Here is a 21,142-nt window from a genome sequence, read left to right as displayed (position 1 = left end):
AATTCGCACAACTTGTCTGTGAGGCCTCCAGCCCCTTCAATCCTATTCTGGCCAAACTGCTGGCCACCTAACCTCCCTTCCTGTGCCCATGTTGGCTGCCATTACTAATGGTTCCCTCTCCTTAGGTACTGCTGTGCCTTCAAACCTGCTGTCATCAACCTCTTCCATCCTTGATCGCTCATGTCCTCGCTGATTTCCTCTCCACCTTCAACCTGTCTTTCCTCTCCCATGTTCTTTGCACTGCCATCGCTCAAATTCATGCCCATATTTCTCACAACTCCATGTTTGAATCCCACCTACCAGGTTTCTCACCCCCACCATAGTCCTGGAACTGCCTATCAAAATGGGTGGAATAAACTGGCACGGTGGCAGAGTGGTTAGCACAAGTTCAATTCTGGCCTTGAAAGACAGTCTGTGTGGAGTTTGCATGTTCTCCCAGTGTCTGCATGCGTTTCCTCCGGGTGCTCCGGCTTCTGCCCACAGTCCAAGGATGTGCAGGTTAGATGGATTTGCCTTGATCAATGCGTGCAGTTACAGAGATAGGGCGGGGAAGTTGGCCCAGGTAGAGTGCTCTTCCGGAGGGTCGGTGCAGAATCAATGGGCTGAATGGCCTTTTTCTGCACTGTAAGGATTCAAAGGATTATTATCTATCGAATCATGGCCACAGAATCACTTGCAAAGGCTTCTTTTCCCACTGCTGCATCGAAACCTCCAAGGAATATATCCTTGGCCCCTTTCTTTTTCTCATATAGTCTGCTCCTCTGCAACATCATTCACAAACACAGCATCGGTTTACACATGTAAACTGACAACAACCAGTTCTACCCACCACCTCTCTCAGCCTAGACCGCCAGGATGCTCAAACATCATCTCGTACTGGGTGTTCAGAAATCTCCTTCAACTAACTACGGTCTTTGGTCCCAACCAAAACTGCATTCCCTCGCACTGACTCCATCCAGGCTTTTCTCTGGCAACTATTTGAAGCTAAGCCAGATTGTTTGCACATTTGGTGTCACATTTAATCCTGAAATGAACTACGGGCCACATATCCATGCATCACAAGCCCATCTATTTGCACATTTGTTACATCATCCAGTTCCACCCCTGCCTTAGCTCGGCTACTGCTGAAATGTTCACCAATGCCTTTGTTACCTCTAGATTATTTAAATGCACACTTGCCTTGCCTCCCACATTATACACTCTGCAAATTTGAGGGCATCCAAACCAGTAGGTAGCAAGCCCAACAAGAATGGGCACTTTTGGACCGAGCCTAAGGAAATGAAATAGAAGCTTCGGAAATGAAGTTGGGCAGGGTGAAAGTGGGTGTGTGTTTTGGTGGTAGTGATCTTAATTTAGTTAGATTTAGTGTAGTTATGCAAAAGGATAAAGATAGACCAAGAGTTTTAATTTGGGGAAAGGCGAATTTTATGAAATTGAGATGTGATTTTACAAACATGGACAGCTAATTGAAGGTAAAACAGTGTCAAACGAGTGGGAGATATGCAAGGAAGAGCTGGAGAGGATTCAGAACAAATATATTCCCACACAGAAAAAGTATGGGACTCCCAGCTCTAGATGCCCACTGGATATCAAAGACCACACAGAGTAGGATGAGGGGAAAAGTGGATGTTTATGTCAGATTCTAAGAGTTCAATACGGCAGAGAGCTGGGGAAAATAGGAAAAGTTGGGACGAAATTTATAAGGAAACTGGAAGACTAAACGAGGATGTGAAAACATATTGGCAAGTAATATAAAAAAAAAGTATTATTAATATATAAAGAGCAATAAGGAACTAAGGACACAGTAGGGTTGATTAAAGGCCATCTACAAGGCACAAATCAGGAGTGTAATGGAATACTCTCCACTGGCCTGGATGAGTGCAGCTCCAACATCACTCAAGAAGCTTGACACCATCCAGGACAAAGCAGTCTGCTTCATTGCTCCTCCTTCCACAAACATTTAAACCCTCCACCACCGACGAACAGTGGCAGCCATGTGTACCATCTACAAGATGCACTACAGTAACTCACTGAGACGCCACCTTCCAAATCCATGACCACTACCATCTAGAAGGACAAGAGCAGAGGATACGTGGGAACCCCATCACCTGGAGGTTCACCTCCAAGCCACTCACCACCCTGACTTGGAAATATACACACCCCCCCACCTGCATCAATGGCTCCGAAGTGGAGATGGCCGATAGCTTTAAGTTCCTGGGGGTCACCATCATCAACAATCTGTCCTGGTCCTTTCACGTTGATGCAACAGTCAAGAAAGCCAAACGTCTCAAGTTCCTACGGAAGCTAAGGAAATTTGGCATGTCTGCATCGACTGTCACAAACGTCTACAGATGTGCAATAGAGAGCATCATATCCGGCTGCATCACAACCTGGTATGGCAACTGCTCGGTCCAAGATCGCAGAAATCTGCAGAGTGTGGTGAACCCAGCCCAATGCATCACACAAGCTTGCCACGCCCACATTGATTCTGTCTGCACCTCCCGCTGCCTCAGGAGGCAGACAACATTATCAGAGACCCCTCCCACCCAGACCTTGCCTTCTTCCAGACCCTACCATCAGGCAGAAGATACAGAAGTCTGAAGAACCGCACACCCAGACATAGGAACAGCTTCTTCCCCACAGCTACCAGACTCCTCATTGACTCTCCCTCGGACTGATCTGTTCCCTGTAAGAACACTATTCACGACGCTGCTCTTGCTCATGTATTTGCTTTGTTCCGCACTGTAACAATCACTTTGTCGATGTACCATTGGTCAATGTACTCTGTCGATTATTCTCTTTTTGTCTACTGTGTACATATTGTGTACGGTCCCTTGGCCGCAGAAGAATACTTTTCACTGTCCTTCGGTATATGTGACAAGAAATCAAATCAAATCAAAAATCAAATATCGCCATTCCTTCGCTGTCGCTGGGGAAAAAATCCTGCAACTCCCCCCTAAACACGGTGGATACCTACACCTGAAGGACTGCAGCAGTTCAAGAAGGCAACTCACCACCACCTTCTGAAGGGCAACTAGGGCTGGGCAATAAATGCTGGCCTAACCAGCGACGCCCACATCCACTAAATGAATTTTAAAAAAGGGTGGTAGATGTAGAAAACCTCATTGCATTGAAAAAAATACGTGGATATGCTCTTTAAACACTATAACGGACAGACTACATGTAGACCAGGAGCTGTAAAATGGGTTTGACGGTCTAAATCTTTACTGGCTGGCAAAGTCACAATGGGCCAAATGGCCATCTTCCATACTACATATTTTATGTTTCTCAGGACTGATCTTATGGACCCCACTGGGCATGTTTTCAGCAGGGGGTGGGGAGGACATAAATTATGATGTGCCGCTCGCTCACCGCCTTCCCACCCACCCCTGACCCAGTCTCCATAATATGGTAATGGGCATGTGCTGAAATTGGCAGCACACCTGCCATTTTTTAAAAAATGAATTGGTATTTGGGCTTGTTAACAATCCAAATCACCCACCAGAATACATGGGCAGGAAGGCAGGAGTGAGCAACCTTTTTTCAACACCACTGCTAAAAGGTGGGAAGGAAAGGAGGGCACGGCCTTTAGGGTGCATTGGGCTCCCCCCCACCCCAAAATTATGCTCCTGCTTTGAGCCTCCCCACCTGGTCTCCAAAGCCCACCCACCTATCCCCCTCAACCGCATCCCTAGGCCCTCTGATCTGTTCCCGCACTAAAAGCCTTAGACCAGGAAGCACTACTCTTGTTCTTGGGCCTGTGCCCACTATGGAGGTCTGGCTACTGTGACTGTTAGAGCTGCCGGCCAATCAAATTAGCTTGAGGGATGGAAGTCCCACCATGAGCTTAGTTAGGTCATCCCCAGCAGGTTATAGCTGTGGGGCAGGCTTCTTGCTTTAAAGATGGTCAGTTTGAAATTGACCTTTGTAATGCGGAGAGGTGAGGTGTGAGCAGCAGACACTTGCCCAGACCTCAAGTTTCAGCTCTATGTTTTTAACCTTCGAGGACACCTATTCTCCAGTTCTGGCCTCTTGAGCCACACTCCATTTTAATTGCTGCACCAATGGCAGCCATGCCTTCAGCTGCCAAGATGTTAAACTCCGGAGCTCCCTCCTGATAGCTCTCCTTTTCTCCTTCAAAATGGTTTCTTAAAACCTACCTCTTTGATCGAGCTTTGGGTCATCAGCCCTAATATCTTGAGTAACTCAGTGTCAAATTTTGTTTGACAATATTCCTGCAATGCGACTTGGAACGTTTTGCTAGATTTAAGGAGCGAGATAAATGCATGTTTTTGTTGTTGTTGCTTTCAAATGATGTCATGAATTCAGTGTTGCCCACTGCTGTTTCCATTCATGATGTCACTAAAAGGCAAGAGATATTCCTGTCCAGGCTGTAGTCAGGGTGTCTTTGGGTAGTCGTTTGAAGGACAAGCAAAATAACAGAGGTTTATGACATGTAATAAGTGCCCTTTTTAATAATTGCATTATTCGGCCCTCAAATGACTCGTGATGAAGTAACAGACATTGCCATTGTCTAAAATTGAACAACTTTGCTCCTGCTATAGAATGCTGTGCAGTAAACAAAAACTCGCCCAGGGTCCATGCTGCAAGAAGAGGGTAGGCCCCATCCAGAGCACTGGAATCAGCTTTGAACACTGAATCTCAGGAATGGTATGCTGGCCTTGGATGAGGTTCAGTGCAGATACATGAGAATCCTTAACTTATGAAGACAGGTTTGCATAAACTTGGCTTGTGTTCCCTGGAGTTGAGAAAGTCAAGAGGTAATCTGGTGAGGTTCTCAAAATGATAAAGGGATTTGACAGAGCAGATTCAAAGTATCTATTTCCGCTAGTGGGGAACTCCAGAACAAAAGGGTATATTCTTAAAATTAGAACAATGTCATTTAGGAATGAAATCAGGAAGAGGTTTTGCACACAAATGAGAGTGGCATCTAGAACTTGCTTCCCCATAATGCTGCAGGATACTGGGTCAAATGAAATTTAAACATTAAAATCCTTAAGATTTTTGCATAGTAAGGGTAGCAAGGATATGGAGTGATAGTAATTAAATGAAGTTGAGGCACAGCCATAATCTAACTGAATGACAAAAAAGGCTCAAGAGATTAAACGGCCTACTCCTTTTCCTATGTAACCAATAAATGGTAGATAGATAGAATTTAGTGCAGAAGGAGGCCATTCGGCCCATCGAGTCTGCATGGGCCCTTGGAAAGAGCGCCCTACCTAAGCCCACACCTCCACCCTATCCCCGTAACCCCACCTAAACTTTTTTGGACACTAGGGGCAATTTAGCTTAGTCAATCCACCTAACCTGCACTTGGACTGTGGGAGGAAACCGGAGCACCCGGAGGAAACCCACGCAGACACGGGAAGGTGGTGCAGACTCCCCACAGAGTGACCCAAGCCGGGAATCGAACCTGGACCCTGGAGCGGTGAAGCACCTGTGCTAACCACTGTGCTGGTAGATCTAAACTGACAAATTCAACAGGGCCCGCAGTCTTGTTTCCTGTTGCTTTCAGATGTCAGGTCATTTCAGGGCCTGTAGCTGCTCTGTCTCAGTTGTATTGTGGTTCCCTGACCTATTCTAAATGGGAAAATAATCATTTCTAATCATGATGAAATAAACAGAATAAATTGTGATCATATGATCAGGTACTTCCTCAGGAAACTAAGGAAATTTGGCATGTCCAATTGACTCTCACCAATTTTTGCAGATGCACCATTGAAAGCATTATGCTGCATCACAGCCTGGTATGGCCCAAGACCGTAAGAAACTGCCAAGAGTTGTGAAACCGCCTCCCATCCATTGACTCTGTCTACACCCCCCACTGCCTTGGGAAAATGGACAGCATAATCAAAGACCCCTCCCACCCCAGTTATTCTCTCTTCCAACTTCTTCCATCGGGCAGAAGATACAAAAGTCTGAGAACGTGCGCTAACAGGTTCAAAAACAGCTTCTTCCCTGTTGTTCCCAGACTCCCGAATGACCCTCTTATGGACTGAACTGATCTCTCCACACATCTTCTCTAATGAGTAGTACTACACTCCGTATGCTTCACCTGATGCCTGTGCCTATGTATTTACAATGTGTATTTATGTATGTCCTATGATTTTCATGTATGGAATGATCTATCGGGACTGTACACAGAACAATACTTTTCACTGCTCCTCGGTAGACGTGACAATAAATCAAATCCAATCACAAGAATCTATCACTTGTTACACAGTCCAGTGTTCCTATATTGAATAAATATTTTTTCAACAAGGATATGGATAATATCCAAAAAACAATGATAATTCAGTTATGCCTTTGTCGTTGGGGTTTTTTCTAAATTACCTCACTTGAGGAAAGTTAAAAGATAATCAAGACACCGTGCAATGAGTCACTGGTGTACTGCTTCATTAGCCACTGAATACTGCAGTTTCTTATTTGAATTACATATACCAATTTACGAACGTACTCAAAAATGTTCTTAAAAAAAATATTGAAGCCTAGTGGCTTTGCTTGGTGATTAACATCTTGGAGAGCGATATAAAATTATAAAGGGCATTGCAACATAGATATATGTAAATTAACCTAATCTGTTTAATCTTTTATTACTGAAAAGTCAGCGTGAAAAAAGATGTTCAAAATCACAAACATCAGGGCAGCACGGTGGTGCAGTGGTCAGCACTGCTGCCTCACGGCGCCGAGGTCCCAGGTTCGATCGCGGCTCTGGGTCACTGTCCATGTGGAGTTTGCACATTTTCCCCGTGTTTGCATGGGTTTCGCCCCCACAACCCAAAGATGTGCAGGGTAGGTGGATTGGCCACGCTAAATTGCCCCTTAAATGGAAAAAATGAATTGGGTACTGTAAAAAAAAAAAAAAAAAATTTTTTTTAAATCACAAACATTGACACGAGTTCCAATGGCCTGCTGCTATTGGACACCCATCACTGTCTTGGTTATCATGAGAAACACCGCAAAATACTTAGTTTAACTCCAGGAATGACATTTAAATTTTGGAGATGAGGAATAAACAGAAAGCGGGAATCAAGTTCAGAGGGGGCAAAGGGAGGCGCTCTGTTGGCTAGAAATATATAGGTATTTATAGGATCTGAAGCTTGCCATGTCATTATAACCTGCTTATACTATAATATTGAAGATGTTGCTTCAATTCAATGGTCATCCAACCTTTGGACAAATTAAAATAAAGACTTTGATTCTCCGTTCCGACTGCAGTGAATGTATATTTGGCTGAGCGGCAAATTCTCCGTCTTCGCTGGCAGTAGTAGCTAGGCGGACTCGCAAAGGAGAATCCCACTCCAAGTAACTGCACTGAAATCGAATATTATATTCTCAAACAATTGCTTAGTGGGACCAACAAGAAGAATGTAGTGATAGAATATTCACCTTTAGATATTCTAAGCAGCTCCGTTTCCTGCGTTGTCCCAAGAACTTTCATTGTAATAGCACACTCCGGGTTTGTTTTAATCAGCCATAGATTAATGTTTCACATAAATATCCACATCGACAGTGATCCTTGACTTTACAACCCCATTGGTAGCTACGTAATATCTTTGTGGTACAGAGAGAATGAACAAATGGGTCCTGTTGCCTGCTTATCCAATAGGAGAGCAGGCAATTAATTATTATACCAAAACTTTGTGACATCAAGGTTCACTCACTGGCATGGTATTATGATTTAATTGTTATTTGTGTATGTCACTGTACTGTAAGCTATAGTCCACAAATGACCAAAAGCATCTCTCAGTCGGTTATAAACGCTTGAGGGACACCACTCCACAAGTGTGGGGAAAGGTGAGGGGGCATGCCTCCATGAACTGCCACTTAGCGTGCACAGTTAATATTTGTTTGTTTTGTACTTGTGGTTCACCGGGGCACTTGCCATAAAGGGTATTGTTCCTTTCTGGTAACACAGGAGCCATTTTGCTAACGCTGTGGCTTCTTTTAGTTTGCTTGAAGGGTATATTTGTGTTCTATGTTAGCGGTGCCCACACGGAGGTAGTTGTGCTGATTCTTGTTCGGTGGCTTTGGGGCAACTCTACTTGGCGCATCAAAATATAAATGTACTTAATTTGTCTGGGCTGACGTGGGCATGACATTTCAGTGTAGTCTCACACATTGCCAAGAGGTTTCATGTTTTGAGATAACAGAATCCGTCAATATTTTCAAACGTTAATAGGTGAAAAAAAAAGTATTTGTGAATTATTATAATTATTTCCACCAGTGAACCTGGTGAGAAAAAGCCATCATTAATGAAGCTGATGGCCAGTGAATTATGATGTGTATTGCAAGTGGAAGAATTATGCCAAACCGATTTTGTCAGAAATGTGAAGATGCAAAGTTATCTCCAGCTTGCAGGACACGCATGCAATGCATCCGTTGCCATTACTGGACAAAATTAATGAGCTTTGAGCGAAAATACATATCACTCCTAGGTTGACGTGCTTTAATGTTGTGTGACATACTTGTGTGATACTCTGAATTCATTTGCTCAAGTTGCTTCCACTTCTACCATCAATGGTTCACTCGTAGTATACCCCAGTGTTATACAGCTCCAAACAATCTCTCTAGACACAAATGAAAGCTAAAAGGCCTAAATGTGTAATCACAGTGTTGAGTACTATCACTGTTCAAGCATCCCAAATTATGTAGTAATAGCACTGTAATTTAAAACAGCAATTCAAAGGTCAAGTCACGAGTGCCTCATAAACACAATCTACATAGAATTACATCAAAGTTACAACACAGAAATAAACTATTCAATCCAGCTGGTCCGTATTAGTGTTTATGCTCCACACCAGCAATAATACTAATCCCAGTTGCTCACTCCATTTGATGTCCCTTCACTTCCTTTTCCTTCAAGCATCTATCTAATCAATTCTTAAATTGTTGCTTCAAACACTAATTCCAGTACTGCACTTCACAACCTGACAAGCATGTGTATTACCATTTCTGCAATAAATCACTTACTTGTGATATTACAATGTCATGCTCAATTGTTGAACACAGTCTATGTCTATTTACTGTGTTCCACCCCGTCACTTTAAACATCACTAAAGATCACCTCGTCTGTTTCAATGAAAACAGCCCCATGTTTCCTTCCGATTGGTTTTCCTCATACCAGGCAGCATCCTAGTCAAAGCAAAATGCTGTGGATGACAGAAATCTGAAGTAATAAGAGAAAATGCTGCAACCATCAGATGGCCTGGCGGTCTCTGTGGATAGAGAAACAAGAGTCAATAGGCGCGATTTAACGGAAAACTTTCCAAGTGTCATTTCAGGCAGTTTGACTGGATGTTCCCCGCCAGCATTTTCGGTGAGATCCACGCCGGTATTTACCCACATAGAGTCAATGTTTTGGGCCTTGGGGAGTTTCTCCCTGGTCCAGCCCACACTTCAAAATCTTTTCAGCAATGGGGAGCTGAACGCGCTGTGAGACCAGCTCCTCAGAGATCGGGCTGCCATTTTGAAAGGATGCCCCAATCTCTAAGTGACCACCCTCCCACCCACAGGCAATGTTACCCCACAAGCACATGGGCATTGCCCCACACCGCCCCCAAGTGAGGACATCCCACTTTAGAGTTGCTGAGGGCCCCTCCCTTTTCAGGCCTCCCCATCCATCCTTTTGCACTCCCCTTTCAGGACCCCTGCTCTTCACCCCCCAACCTTTAGGAGGTCCCTTCATGCCTGCCCTTCAACACCCCCACCCTTCATTAGCCCCCTCATCCCCCATTTCATGTGCATGGACCCCTCAGGCCCCGGCTCTTGGCAGTGCCAAGGTGCCTAGGTGCTAGAGGGAGAGCCAGGGTGCCACCCTGCACTGTTCCTTACCACCCAGGGCTGTCCAATGGCCTGGGAGACACCCCCCCCCCAGCCCAGGTGCTGTTATGCCTGGTCTACGTTTATGTGGACTAGTGCTAAATGATGCCCATGTGTCCTCTTGCAGGGGAGCTGGTTAATTCCCAGGAGGCCGTTAGATAGGGGGTAATCCCATTAATGAGATGGAGATTGCCCTTAATTGGTGACAATTGGCATCTCAGCACGTCTAGGCGGGATCCGGAACCCGCCAATGGGAGCGGGCCAGTTAGACTGGCCGGTGCGGATGCCGATTTCGGTATCTCCTGCGACTTAACCGGCGTGCGCATCTCCGCGCCAGGTGCAACGCAGATGGTAAATTGTGCCCAATGTTTCAAATCAATGGCCATTGATCAGAACTGTATCCAACTGCATTTGCCTGTACTCTCTATCATATAGAGTGGAGCCCAAAGTTTCACAGCATCATATCATAGAATCCTTACATTGCAGGAGGAGGCCATCAGGCACTCGAGTCTGTACTGAACCTTTGCCTAGGCCCACTCCCCTACCCTATCCCCACTCCCCTACCCTATCCCCATAACCCCACCTAACCTACAATCTTTGGACTGTGGGAGGAAACCGGAGCACCCGGAGGAAACCCCGCAGATACAAGGAAAATGTGCAAACTCCACACATGCAGTCACCCGAGTTTGGAATCGAACACCAGTCTCTGGAGCTGTGAGGCAATAGTTCTAACCACTGTGCCACCCCCATCCAAAGTGTCCACGGTATGATTATTACTCTTTAAAACCACAATTTATCATCTCATGTTTACTGACATCAAATTCCATCTAACAGATTTTCCTCCCTCCACCACCTTATCAATATCCTCGTCCAGATCTCTTTGCTCCCCAAGATGATATACTGGCACAAAATATGCCAGTTGTAAAGATGATAAAAACTGTCAAAACTCAAGGTTATTATTGTGCAAAACTGACAGCAACTTCTGACGTCCAAACATATGCAATTTTCTGCAGAAATCTGGTCAGCAGTGAGCTGCTGACTGAAAGGTTTGGGCCATTTTGCTTCCTATGGTTTGCAAGTCTCACCCTGTACAAGAATCAGTGACGTATACATTGAGAGGCAACTGTCATAACAGATTGTGTGGGAAATCATAATCCACTTTCAACCACCCCAAAAAAGCTTCCTTTAACACCCATTCCTTCTTTCCTGCCCCACCGCCGTATCCTTTAATCTCCTCCAATAAACCCTCCTTGTGAAGTGCTTTCTGAAAATCCAAGTTCAGTACATCCGCCGCACATTCCCAGCTGCCATACCTGTCACCTCTTCAAAGAATTCCATCAGTTTCTTTCTAAATGTATGATCTTCTCTTCTGAAAGCGGTGCCGGCTGCTGCCAATTCGTGTTTTTTTTTTTTAAACATGCATCTCGATATTTAGTCATTTAACCTTCCATATGCGCACTATCACACATCAATAGAAGTGAGCTACCTAAACACAGGCATTTTTTCCCCCCCAACAAAATCACAAAAATTCACATGAACTTCATTGTATAGATTGTTAAAGGAATGGATATCCAGCAATGACTTCAGAGCTCATCTCAAGGTTCAAGTAGCAGCTAATAACTCTATCCGCAATTGATGATCTTTGATGAGATTGGGACTCCAATAACCTTACTATCTTGTATTCACTTCTACCTTTCTCCTGGTTGACTTACAGCTCGAACATATTTATCGGCAGTGTGGGATAGATATAATGGGCTCTTTGTTATTTCTAAAACTTTAGCAGACACCGACTAAGTAGCTCAAATCAGGTAGCGATTTTCCGATTGACAACTAATTTAAATGTAAAATAGCGTTTTTGGAAAAAGGTTCTGTCATACAGGAACACCACAAATGATTTTCAAAAGCAAGGGCTTTTTTCCCCTTCTTTGAGGTTCAGGATTTCACTTCTGAGGAATAGATCAGCCCGCTGGTTGTGCTCTTGCCTCAGAGTTTGATGGTCAAGGTTTCACGCCCCACTCCAGGGTTTGGCGATATAATCTCATCAGTAAAAAAACTCATATTATTATTGTTTGTGGGACCTTGCTATGCACAAATTGCCCGCCATATTTTCTTACACTGTAACTATGCTTCAATGATACTTAATTGTGAGTACATTGAGACATCTTGAGGTACAAACTCAACAGTCAAACTCAAATGAGGGTCAGCAGCATACTTCCCAGCTGCAATTTTCCCCGAATTGGCAAAGTATGGGCAAGCGGGAAGGCTTGCCGCGAATTCAGAATAACCGCCGGGCTCTTGCAGCTGGAAGGCCAATAGGAGGCCCTTCACCATTGGAGGAGCAGCAGGACGCCTTTGCAGTGAGGTGGAGGAGCGGGTGGCCGAGAGGCAGGTGCCCGCTTGCCAACTTCTAGAAACGTAAAATAAAAATAAAACCCTCAGCAGCTGAGCCATGAACTGCAGCACAGGGCGGCCTGCGGCTGTAGGTGAAGCCAAGCAACAGGCAGGGTCGCTACACCTGCCCAGAGCACTGTCCCCCACCCGCCAGTCTGTCACTTCCAGGAAGGTACGCTGTTCCCATACACCTCGGAGTACCTGGAGGCCAGCTGGGGAGACAGTGGCATAGTGGTATTGTCACTGCACTAGTATTACAGAGACCTAGGATAATGATCTGGGGACCCGGGTTCGAATCCCACCACGGCAGGTGATGGAATTTAAACTCAACAAAATATCTGGAATTAAAAGTCTAACGATGACCATGAAATGATTGGCGATTGTTGTAAAAGCCCACCTGGTTCACTAATGCCCTTTAAGGAAGGAAATCTGCCATCCTTACCTGGTCTGCCCTACATGTGACTCCAGACCACAGCAATATGGTTGTTCCTTAAATGCCCTTTGAAACGGCCTAGCAAGTCACTCAGTTGTATTCAAATGCTATGAAAACACAAAAAAGGAATAAAACTGGAGACACCACCCCCAGCATCGAACCAGGCACCGGAAATGACAACGGCAAACCCAGCCCTGCTGACCCTGCAAAGCCCTCCTTACTAACATCTGGGGGCTTGTGCCAAAGTTGGGAGAGCTGTCTCACAGACTAATTAAACATCAGCCTGACATAGTCATACTTTACAGACAATGTCCCAGACACCACTATCACCATTCCTGGGTATGTACTGTATCACCGACAGGACAGGCCCAAGAGAGGTAGCGGCACAGTGGTATACAGTTTGGAAGGAGTTGCCCTCTGAGTCCTCAACATCAACTCTGGACCTCATGAAGTCTCATGGCTTCATGTCAAACATGGGCAAGGAACCCTGCTGCTGATTACCACGTACCGGCCACCATCAGCTGATGAATCAGCACTCCTCCATGTTGAACACCACTTGGAGGAAGCACTTAGGGTGGCAAGGGCGCAGAATATGTCTGGGTGGGGGACTTCAATGTCCATCACCAGGAGTGGCTCGTAGTACCACCACAGACTGAGCTGGCCGGGTCCTAAAGGACATAGCTGCTAGACTGGGACTGCAGCAGGTGGGAACCAATAAGAGGGAAAATCATACTTGACCTCATCCTCACCAATCTACATCTATCCATGGCAGTATCAGTAGAAGTGACCACTGCACTTCTTCATGTCCCGTCTTCACATTGAGCATACTCTCCATTGTGTTGTGTGGCACTACCACTGAACAGATCTAGCAACTCAAGACTGGTCATCCATGAAGCACTGTGGGTCATCAGCAGAAGCAGAATTCTATTCAACCACAATCTGCAACCTCATGGCCTGGCATATCCCCCATTCTACCATTATCACCAAGCCAGGGATCAATCCTGGTTCAATGAAGAGTGCAGGAGAACATGCCAGGAACAACATCAGGCAGACCGAAAAATGAGATATCGACCTGGTGAAGCTAGAACACAGAACTACTTGTGTGCCAAACAGCATAAGCAGCAAGTAATAGACAGAGTTAAGCAATTCCAAAATAAGCTCATCAGATTCAAGCTCTGTAGTCCTGTCACACCCAGCCGTGAATGGTGGTGGACAATTAAACAACTCACTGGAGGAGGAGGCTCCACAAATATCCCCATCCTCAATGATGGAGGAGCCCAGCACATAGGTGCAAAAGACAAGGCTGAAGTATTCACAACAATCTTCAGCCAGAAATGCCGAGTGAATGACCCATTTCGGTCTCCTCCGGAGGTCCCCAGCATTACAGGTGTCAGCCTTCAGCTAATACGATTCACTCCACGTGATACCAAGAAACGGCTGAAGGCACTGGATACTGCAAAGGCTATGGGCCCTGACAATGTCCCAACAATAGTACTAAAGACGTGCTCCAGAACTTGCCGCACCACTAGCCAAGCTGTTCCAATGCAGCTATAACACTGGCATCTAGCAGGCAATATGGAAAATTGCCCAGGTGTGTCTTGTACACAAGAAACATGACAAATCTAACCCAGTAAATTAGCACCCTATCAGTCTACTCTCCATCATCAGCAAAGTGACGGAGGGGCAGCACAGTAGCATTGTGGATAGCACAATTGCTTCACAGCTCCAGGGTCCCAGGTTCGATTCCGGTTTGGGTCACTGTCTGTGCGGAGTCTGCACATCCTCCCAGTGTGTGCGTGGGTTTTCTCCGGGTGCTCCGGTTTCCTCCCACGGTCCAAAGATGTGCAGGTTAGGTGGATTGGCCATGATATATTGCCCTTAGTGTCCAAAATTGCCCTTAATGTTGGGTGCGGTTACTGGGTTATGGGGATAAGGTGGAGGTGTGGACCTTGGGTAGGGTGCTCTTTCCAGGAGCCGGTGCAGACTCGATGGGCCGAATGGCCTCCTTCTGCGCTGTAAATTCTATGATAATTTCTAAATCAATAGTGAGATCAAGCGACACTTACACAGCAATAATCTGCTCACGGACGCTCAGTTTGGGTTCCGCCAGGGTCACTCAGCTCTTGACTTCATTACAGCCTTGGTTCAAACATGGACAAAAGAGCTGAATGGCAACAGTGAGGTGAGAGTGACTGCCCTTCACATCAAAGCAGCATTTGACCGAATATGGCATCAAGGAGCCCTAGCTAAACTGGAGTCAACAGGAATCAGGGGGGAAACTCTCCATTGGTTGGAGTCATACCTGGCACAAAGGAAGATGGTTGTGGTGGCTGGAGGTCGATCATCTCAACTCCAGGGCATCACTGCAGGAGTTGCTCAGGGTAGTGCCCTAAGCCCAACCACTTTCAGCTGCTTCATCAATTACCTCCCTTCCATCATAAGGTCTGATGTGGGGATGTTTGCAGATTACTGCACAATTTTCAGCACCATTCGTGACTCAGTTAATGAAGCAGTCCATGTACAAATGCAGCGCGATCTGGACAATATCCAGGCTTGGGCTGACAAGTGGCAAATTACATTCGCGCCACACAAGTGCCAGGCAATGACCATCTCCTACAAGAGAAGATCTAACCACCGTCCCTTGACATTCAATGACATTACCATCACTGAATCCCTCACAATCAACATCCTGGGGGTTACCATTGATCAGAAACGGAACTGGACTAGCCATATTAATACTGTAGCAACCAGGGCAGGTCAAAGGCTAGGAATCTTACGGTGAGTAACTCATTGTCTGACCCCCCAAAGCCTGTCATATTTTAATTTATATATAATTATTACATTGGTTAGCACTGCTGCCTCACAGCGACAGGGACCCGGGTTCAATTCTTGCCTTGGGTGACTGTCCGTGTGGAATTTGCACTTTCTCCCCGCGTCTCGGCTTGGGTCACTGTCTGTGCGGAGTCTGCACGTCCTCCCCGTGTCTGCGTGGGTTTCCTCCGGGTGCTCCGGTTTCCTCCCACAGTCCAAAGATGTGCAGGGTAGGTGGATTGGCCATGATAAATTGCCCTTAGTGTCCAAAATTGCCCTTGGTGTTGGGTGGAGGTGTTGAGTTTGGGTGGGGTGCTCTTTCCAAGAGCCGGTGCAGACTCAGGGGGCCGAATGGCCTCCTTCTGCACTGTAAATTCAATGATAATCTATGATTAATCGAGGACAAAGGTTCGGCACAACATCGTGGGCCGAAGGGCCTGTTCTGTGCTGTATTTTCTATGTTCTATGTCTGCGTGGGTTTCCTCCAGGTGCTGCTGTTTCCTCCCACAGTTCAATGATGTGCAGGTTAGGTGGATTGGCTATGATAAATTGCCCCTTAGTGTCCAATGGCTATGTGGGGTTACGATGATAGGGCAGGTGCTCTTTCAGAGGGTCAGTGCAGACTCGATGGGCTGAATGGCCTCCTTCTGCAATGTAGCGATTCTATGATTCTATAAATTAAAACATCATGCACAATCTATTCAAAAGGAAAAAATACAAGATTTGTGCACGTGATCAAAAGTTACGTTACATTTATTTACTTTAAATCTGTCGACATCAATCTTCAGATCTCCCAGTAGTCACTCCTTCCAGTTTAAAAAATGATACACATTAAATAATTTCATGAATTGAACTTACAAGAGGGTTAATCACATGACTGATGGTTCATGTTGATCACATCATTCAACGTTGGTTGTTCGCAGACCAGTTTGGATCTTGCCATACATTCTATTCACATATACATGTGTACACACACATTTCATACCATAACATTTCCATCACCCTGGCCCCATGCAGAAGAAACTCTGCTGCAGGAGACTCAATGTTGCTGGACTCAAAGACCCCGAGAAGAGCTACTCAGTCGGCACATCACCGGTAACCTGGCGACAACCAACGAACCTGGGCCACATAATACCCACAGCACCTGGTCCACCTTAAAATCCATCATAGTCTGTAGCTGTTCAGGCTCTCGTCTAGGAAACAGCAAAACTGGTTCGACGAGAACGATTAGGAGATCCAGGGTCTGCTTGACCCCAAGCGCAAGGAGTTCTTGAACTGGCAGCTCCACTGAAACTCGAGTGAGAGGAAACAAATCTACAGGCATCTGAAGACTGAGGTGCAGCAAAGAATTTGTGACCGAATGAACAGATGGTGGGCAGAAAGAGGGCAGGAGGCTCAGTAACGTGCCGACAACCACGATGTGCGCGGCTTCTTCAGCGCAATCAAAACCATCTATGGTCCGAGTACCCAGGGACCCACCCCACTGGGAGCCAAAAATGGAGAGACGCTCATCAAAGACAGAGAGGCAGTCAACGCCTGGTGGAGAGAGCACTTCGAGGACCTCCTCAACCAAGACACAGCCTTCGCCACAAGCACTCTCGGCACCATCCCACAACACACTACCCGCCACCATCTCAGTGCGACCTCGCCATGAGGTCAAATAAGCCATCCGACAGCTAAAGAACAGCAAGGCCTCTGGCACAGATAAGAATCCCTGCAGAAGTACTAAAATGTGGCGGAGATTCACTCTTGACAAGAATCGACAATCATTATCACCCTTGTCAGGAAGGAAAAGGGCATGCCAAATGATCTCAGAGATGCCTTAATTGTGACCATCTACAAGAAAGAAAACAGGTCCGACTGCTGAAATTACAGAGGGACTTTCCTACTCTCCGCCACGGGAAAGGTCATCGCGCGAATACTCCACAACCCGCCTCCTCCCAGTGGCTGAGCTCCTCCCTGAGTCTCAGTGAGGCTTCCGTCCATCAAGAGGCTCAATGGACATGATCTTCAGCGTGACAAATCCAAGAAAAGTGCAGCGAGCAACATCAGCCTCTGTACATGGCCTTTGACTGTCAGCTCCTCAAATTTGGCTGCCCACAGAAATTTGTCACCATGCTCCTTCTGCTCCACGATGACATGCAAGCTATGCTCCTCATCAACGGAACTATCACAAACCCAATATGTGTGCAAACTGGGGTCAAACAGGGCTGCGACATCGCACCAACGCTCTTCTCCATCTTCCTCACAGCAACACTCCACCCCATCATCCTGAAGCTCCCTGCTGGAATGGAGCTAACCTGTCAGACAAGCAGGAAATTGTTCAAACTTCAACACCTCGAGGCCAGAATCAGGACCACCCCAACCTCGGTCATCCAGCTGCAATACGCAAACAACGCCTGTGTATGCACACATTCAGGGGTCGAGCTACAAACCATTGTCGATGCATTCACCGAGGCATGTGAGACTCAGACTAAACATCCGAAAAACACAGGTTCTCGACCTGCCCCCTCCTGTCACACAAAACTGCCTCCCAAACATCAAGATCCACAGAACATAACAGCGCAGTACAGGCCCTTCGGCCCTCGATGTTGCGCCGACCTGTGAAACCACTCTAAAGCCCATCTACATTATTCCTTTATCGTCCATATGTCTATCCAATGACCATTTGAATGCCCTTAGTGTTGGCGAGTCCACTACTGTTGCAGGCAGCATATTCCACACCCTTACTACTCTGAGTAAAGAACCTACCTCTAACATCTGTCCTATATCTATCTCCCCTCAATTTAAAGCTATGTCCCCTCGTGCTGGACATCACCATCCGAGGAAAAAGGCTCTCACTGTCCACCCTATCCAATCCTCTAATCATCTCGTATGACACAATTAAGTCACCTCTTAACCTTCTCTCTAACGAAAACAGTCTCAAGTCCCTCAGCCTTTCCTCATAAGATCTTCCCTCCATACCAGGCAACATTCTGGTAAATCTTTCCAATGCTTCCACATCCTTCCTATAATGCGGCGACCAGAATTGCACGCAATACTCCAAATGCGGCCGCACCAGAGTTTTGTACAGCTGCAACATGACCTCATGGCTCCGAAACTCAATCCCTCTACCAATAAAAGCTAACACACCGTACGCCTTCTTAACAACCCTCTCAACCTGGGTGGCAACTTTCAGGGATCTACGTACATGGACACCGAGATCTCTCTGCTCATCCACACTGCCAAGAATCTTACCATTAGCCCAGTACAGTGAACCCTTGGACAATGTGGATCACTTTCTATATCTCGGGAGCCTCCTCTGTGTGAGCAGACATTGACAATAAAATCGAATATCGGCTCCAATGTGCCAGTGCTGTCTTCGGATGCCAGAGTATTCAAAGACCGAGACCTCAAACCCAGCATCAAGCTCATGGTGTAGAGCAGCCCTGATCCCCACCCTCAATATGCATCAGAAACATGGACAATGTAAACAGACATCTCAAATCTATGGAGAGGTATTACCAATGTTGCCTCTGCAAAATCCTGCAAATGTATTGGCAGGATAGGCGTACCAACCAACGTGACCGTCCTCTCCCAGGCCAATATCCCCAGTTTCGAGGCACTGGTCACAGCTTCAATGTGTTGGCCACATTACCCGCATGCTCGACACAAGACTCCCAAAACAAGTGCTCTACTCCAAGCTGCGCAATGACAAGCAATCACTAGGAGGGCAGCGGAAACGCTGCAAGGGCACTCTGAAAGCCTCCCTACATAAATGCAACATCCCCACTGACACGTGGGAATCGCTTGCCTTTGATCACACAATCAGGAGACGATGCATCCGCAAATCCGTCAATCACCTTGAGACACAAGGTGAAGCACACGGAGGCAAAGTGTAAACAGCGGAAGGAGATTGCAGAATCCAGAGCATCCCACCCACCCATCTCATCAAGCACTACCTGCCAAACCTGTGGCAGAGTCTGTGGATCCAGGACCGGACTAGTCAGCCACCGCATAACCCACCTCCTCGGAGTGGAAGCAAATCATCCTCGACTGAGGGACTATCCAAGGGAGAGAGTCATGTGTACACATACATTTTAATACAAATTAATACTTTATTATCTTAGTGGATCGCTGTCAGTTACCTCTGGTGAGCAATAATAGCACAATCATTATTCTCCTTCGATGAATGTCACCTAATGGCAAGGAGATGGAGCCTACTGATGCTCACAGACTAAATGCAAAATAAAATCCCTGCATGAAGCTGAAACTGTAAATTCTATCATAACAGATCAGAAAGTGTGACTCCTTATATATTATATTAATATTAAGGTAGTATTACTTGCAGAAAATAAATGTATGAGCTGTAGCAGAATGAATAATTCATAAATATTACAGGTGGGCACACTTATATCAGTACTCAAAATTATTCTGTGAAGAGTAATGAACCCTTTTTTGTACTTGTCCAACAGGGATGACTAATTCTATTACAATTTATTCTTATTTTGCCAATTTCAATTGCTCCATCTTTATGGGTTTAGTGAGAGACATTGCAGGCATGTCAAGTAGCTGGTATTGAGTGCACAGAAGTAAGAAAACGTGGTTAAGCCTTGAAACAATATACATTAAGGGTGCACTTCAGTGTGAGGGATCTCCAAAAATAAATATTTAAGTCACTTTTGTTCAATGTCTGTTAAAAAAGCTACTCTGCAAAAACATTTATCATTTTGCCTTGGGTTGATATGAAAATTATAAACCTCCTTAACTTCTTTCTTTGACTTTAAAAAAATCACCCCTATCTCTTTAGTTAGATCACTGTCTCAAAACCACATCCAAATATTCAATATCTGCTTGATTTTTTAATTCACGGATGCAACTTTGCCATCTGACCAGCAATATTATCATGCCCTGCCACTGTCTCAACCGCACCAAATGAAAAACCACCTAGAAATAAAAATGAGCAACAGAAAGAGATTTCCATAACTCAGGCTGTCTGTACCTGCTTCATTGCATTTACCATTTCCAGAAAAACCCAGCAGGCAGATGTTAAACTCAAGTGAGCACCAGCCCTCCCAACCTTTTTGCTGCAGGCAAGAGAATGTTCTTGCACAACAGATTCAGCCAAGAAAGCTGCAATATATCTGTCTGCCTCTACAGAAACAGAAGGCAATAATAACTAACCAATTAAAGAGAGCTCCTCCCAAGAGAAGAACCTTAGGCTTTCAAGTGAGACAAAAGTCTTTAAGAATATCATTTTGAGCACTGCAATGTTGTTCCTCTGTCAACCCACATTCTCTTTGAAATAGCGTATATTGTATATCTTTCACCCAAATCACAAAGTTATACATGTTTGTCATTGTTCATTGAACACAGACATGTTGACTATTATCTATAATAGGGGAACTATAAGGTAAAGCTGCATTGTCTTATACTAGCTTTTAAGTTTATTTCTGAAGCTGAAATTTTCTGCTCTTTGGACATTTGAAATAACACAAGATGCGGCTGCATAAAAATCGATGCATCCGGGAAGTAAGTGAAACCATCTGGTCAATGAGTGTTGCGGTGGGTAAACCCTCAGAAATGCCTTTGTTCTGAGGTCCCAGGTTCGATCCCGGCTCTGGGTCACTGTCCGTGTGGAGTTTGCACATTCTCCCCTTGTCTGCATGGGTTTCGCCCCCACAA

At 45.6% G+C, this 21,142-nt stretch overlaps 1 protein-coding gene across 4 annotated transcripts in view; it reads right to left on the bottom strand.

Moving 5' to 3' along the window:
- Positions 1-21,142, bottom strand: part of zdhhc7 (zDHHC palmitoyltransferase 7) — a 91,780-nt gene that overhangs the window by 56,835 nt on the left and 13,803 nt on the right. Inside the window, exon 1 of one of the 4 annotated variants that reach the window (XM_072517889.1) lies at positions 9,089-9,224. The exons of 2 other annotated variants lie outside the window; for them this stretch is intronic. The gene's annotated coding sequence lies outside the window, so the exon portion shown is untranslated. Of the gene's footprint in view, positions 1-7,410; positions 7,521-9,088; positions 9,225-21,142 lie in introns of those variants that run through there. One more of the 4 variants, XM_072517890.1, reaches the window with a different exon arrangement.

This window comes from Scyliorhinus torazame, chromosome 10, assembly GCF_047496885.1.
Source record: "Scyliorhinus torazame isolate Kashiwa2021f chromosome 10, sScyTor2.1, whole genome shotgun sequence".
NCBI lineage: Eukaryota > Metazoa > Chordata > Chondrichthyes > Carcharhiniformes > Scyliorhinidae > Scyliorhinus > Scyliorhinus torazame.
Note: the sequence above shows the minus strand (reverse complement) of the source record. Positions and strands in the feature narration are given on the sequence as shown.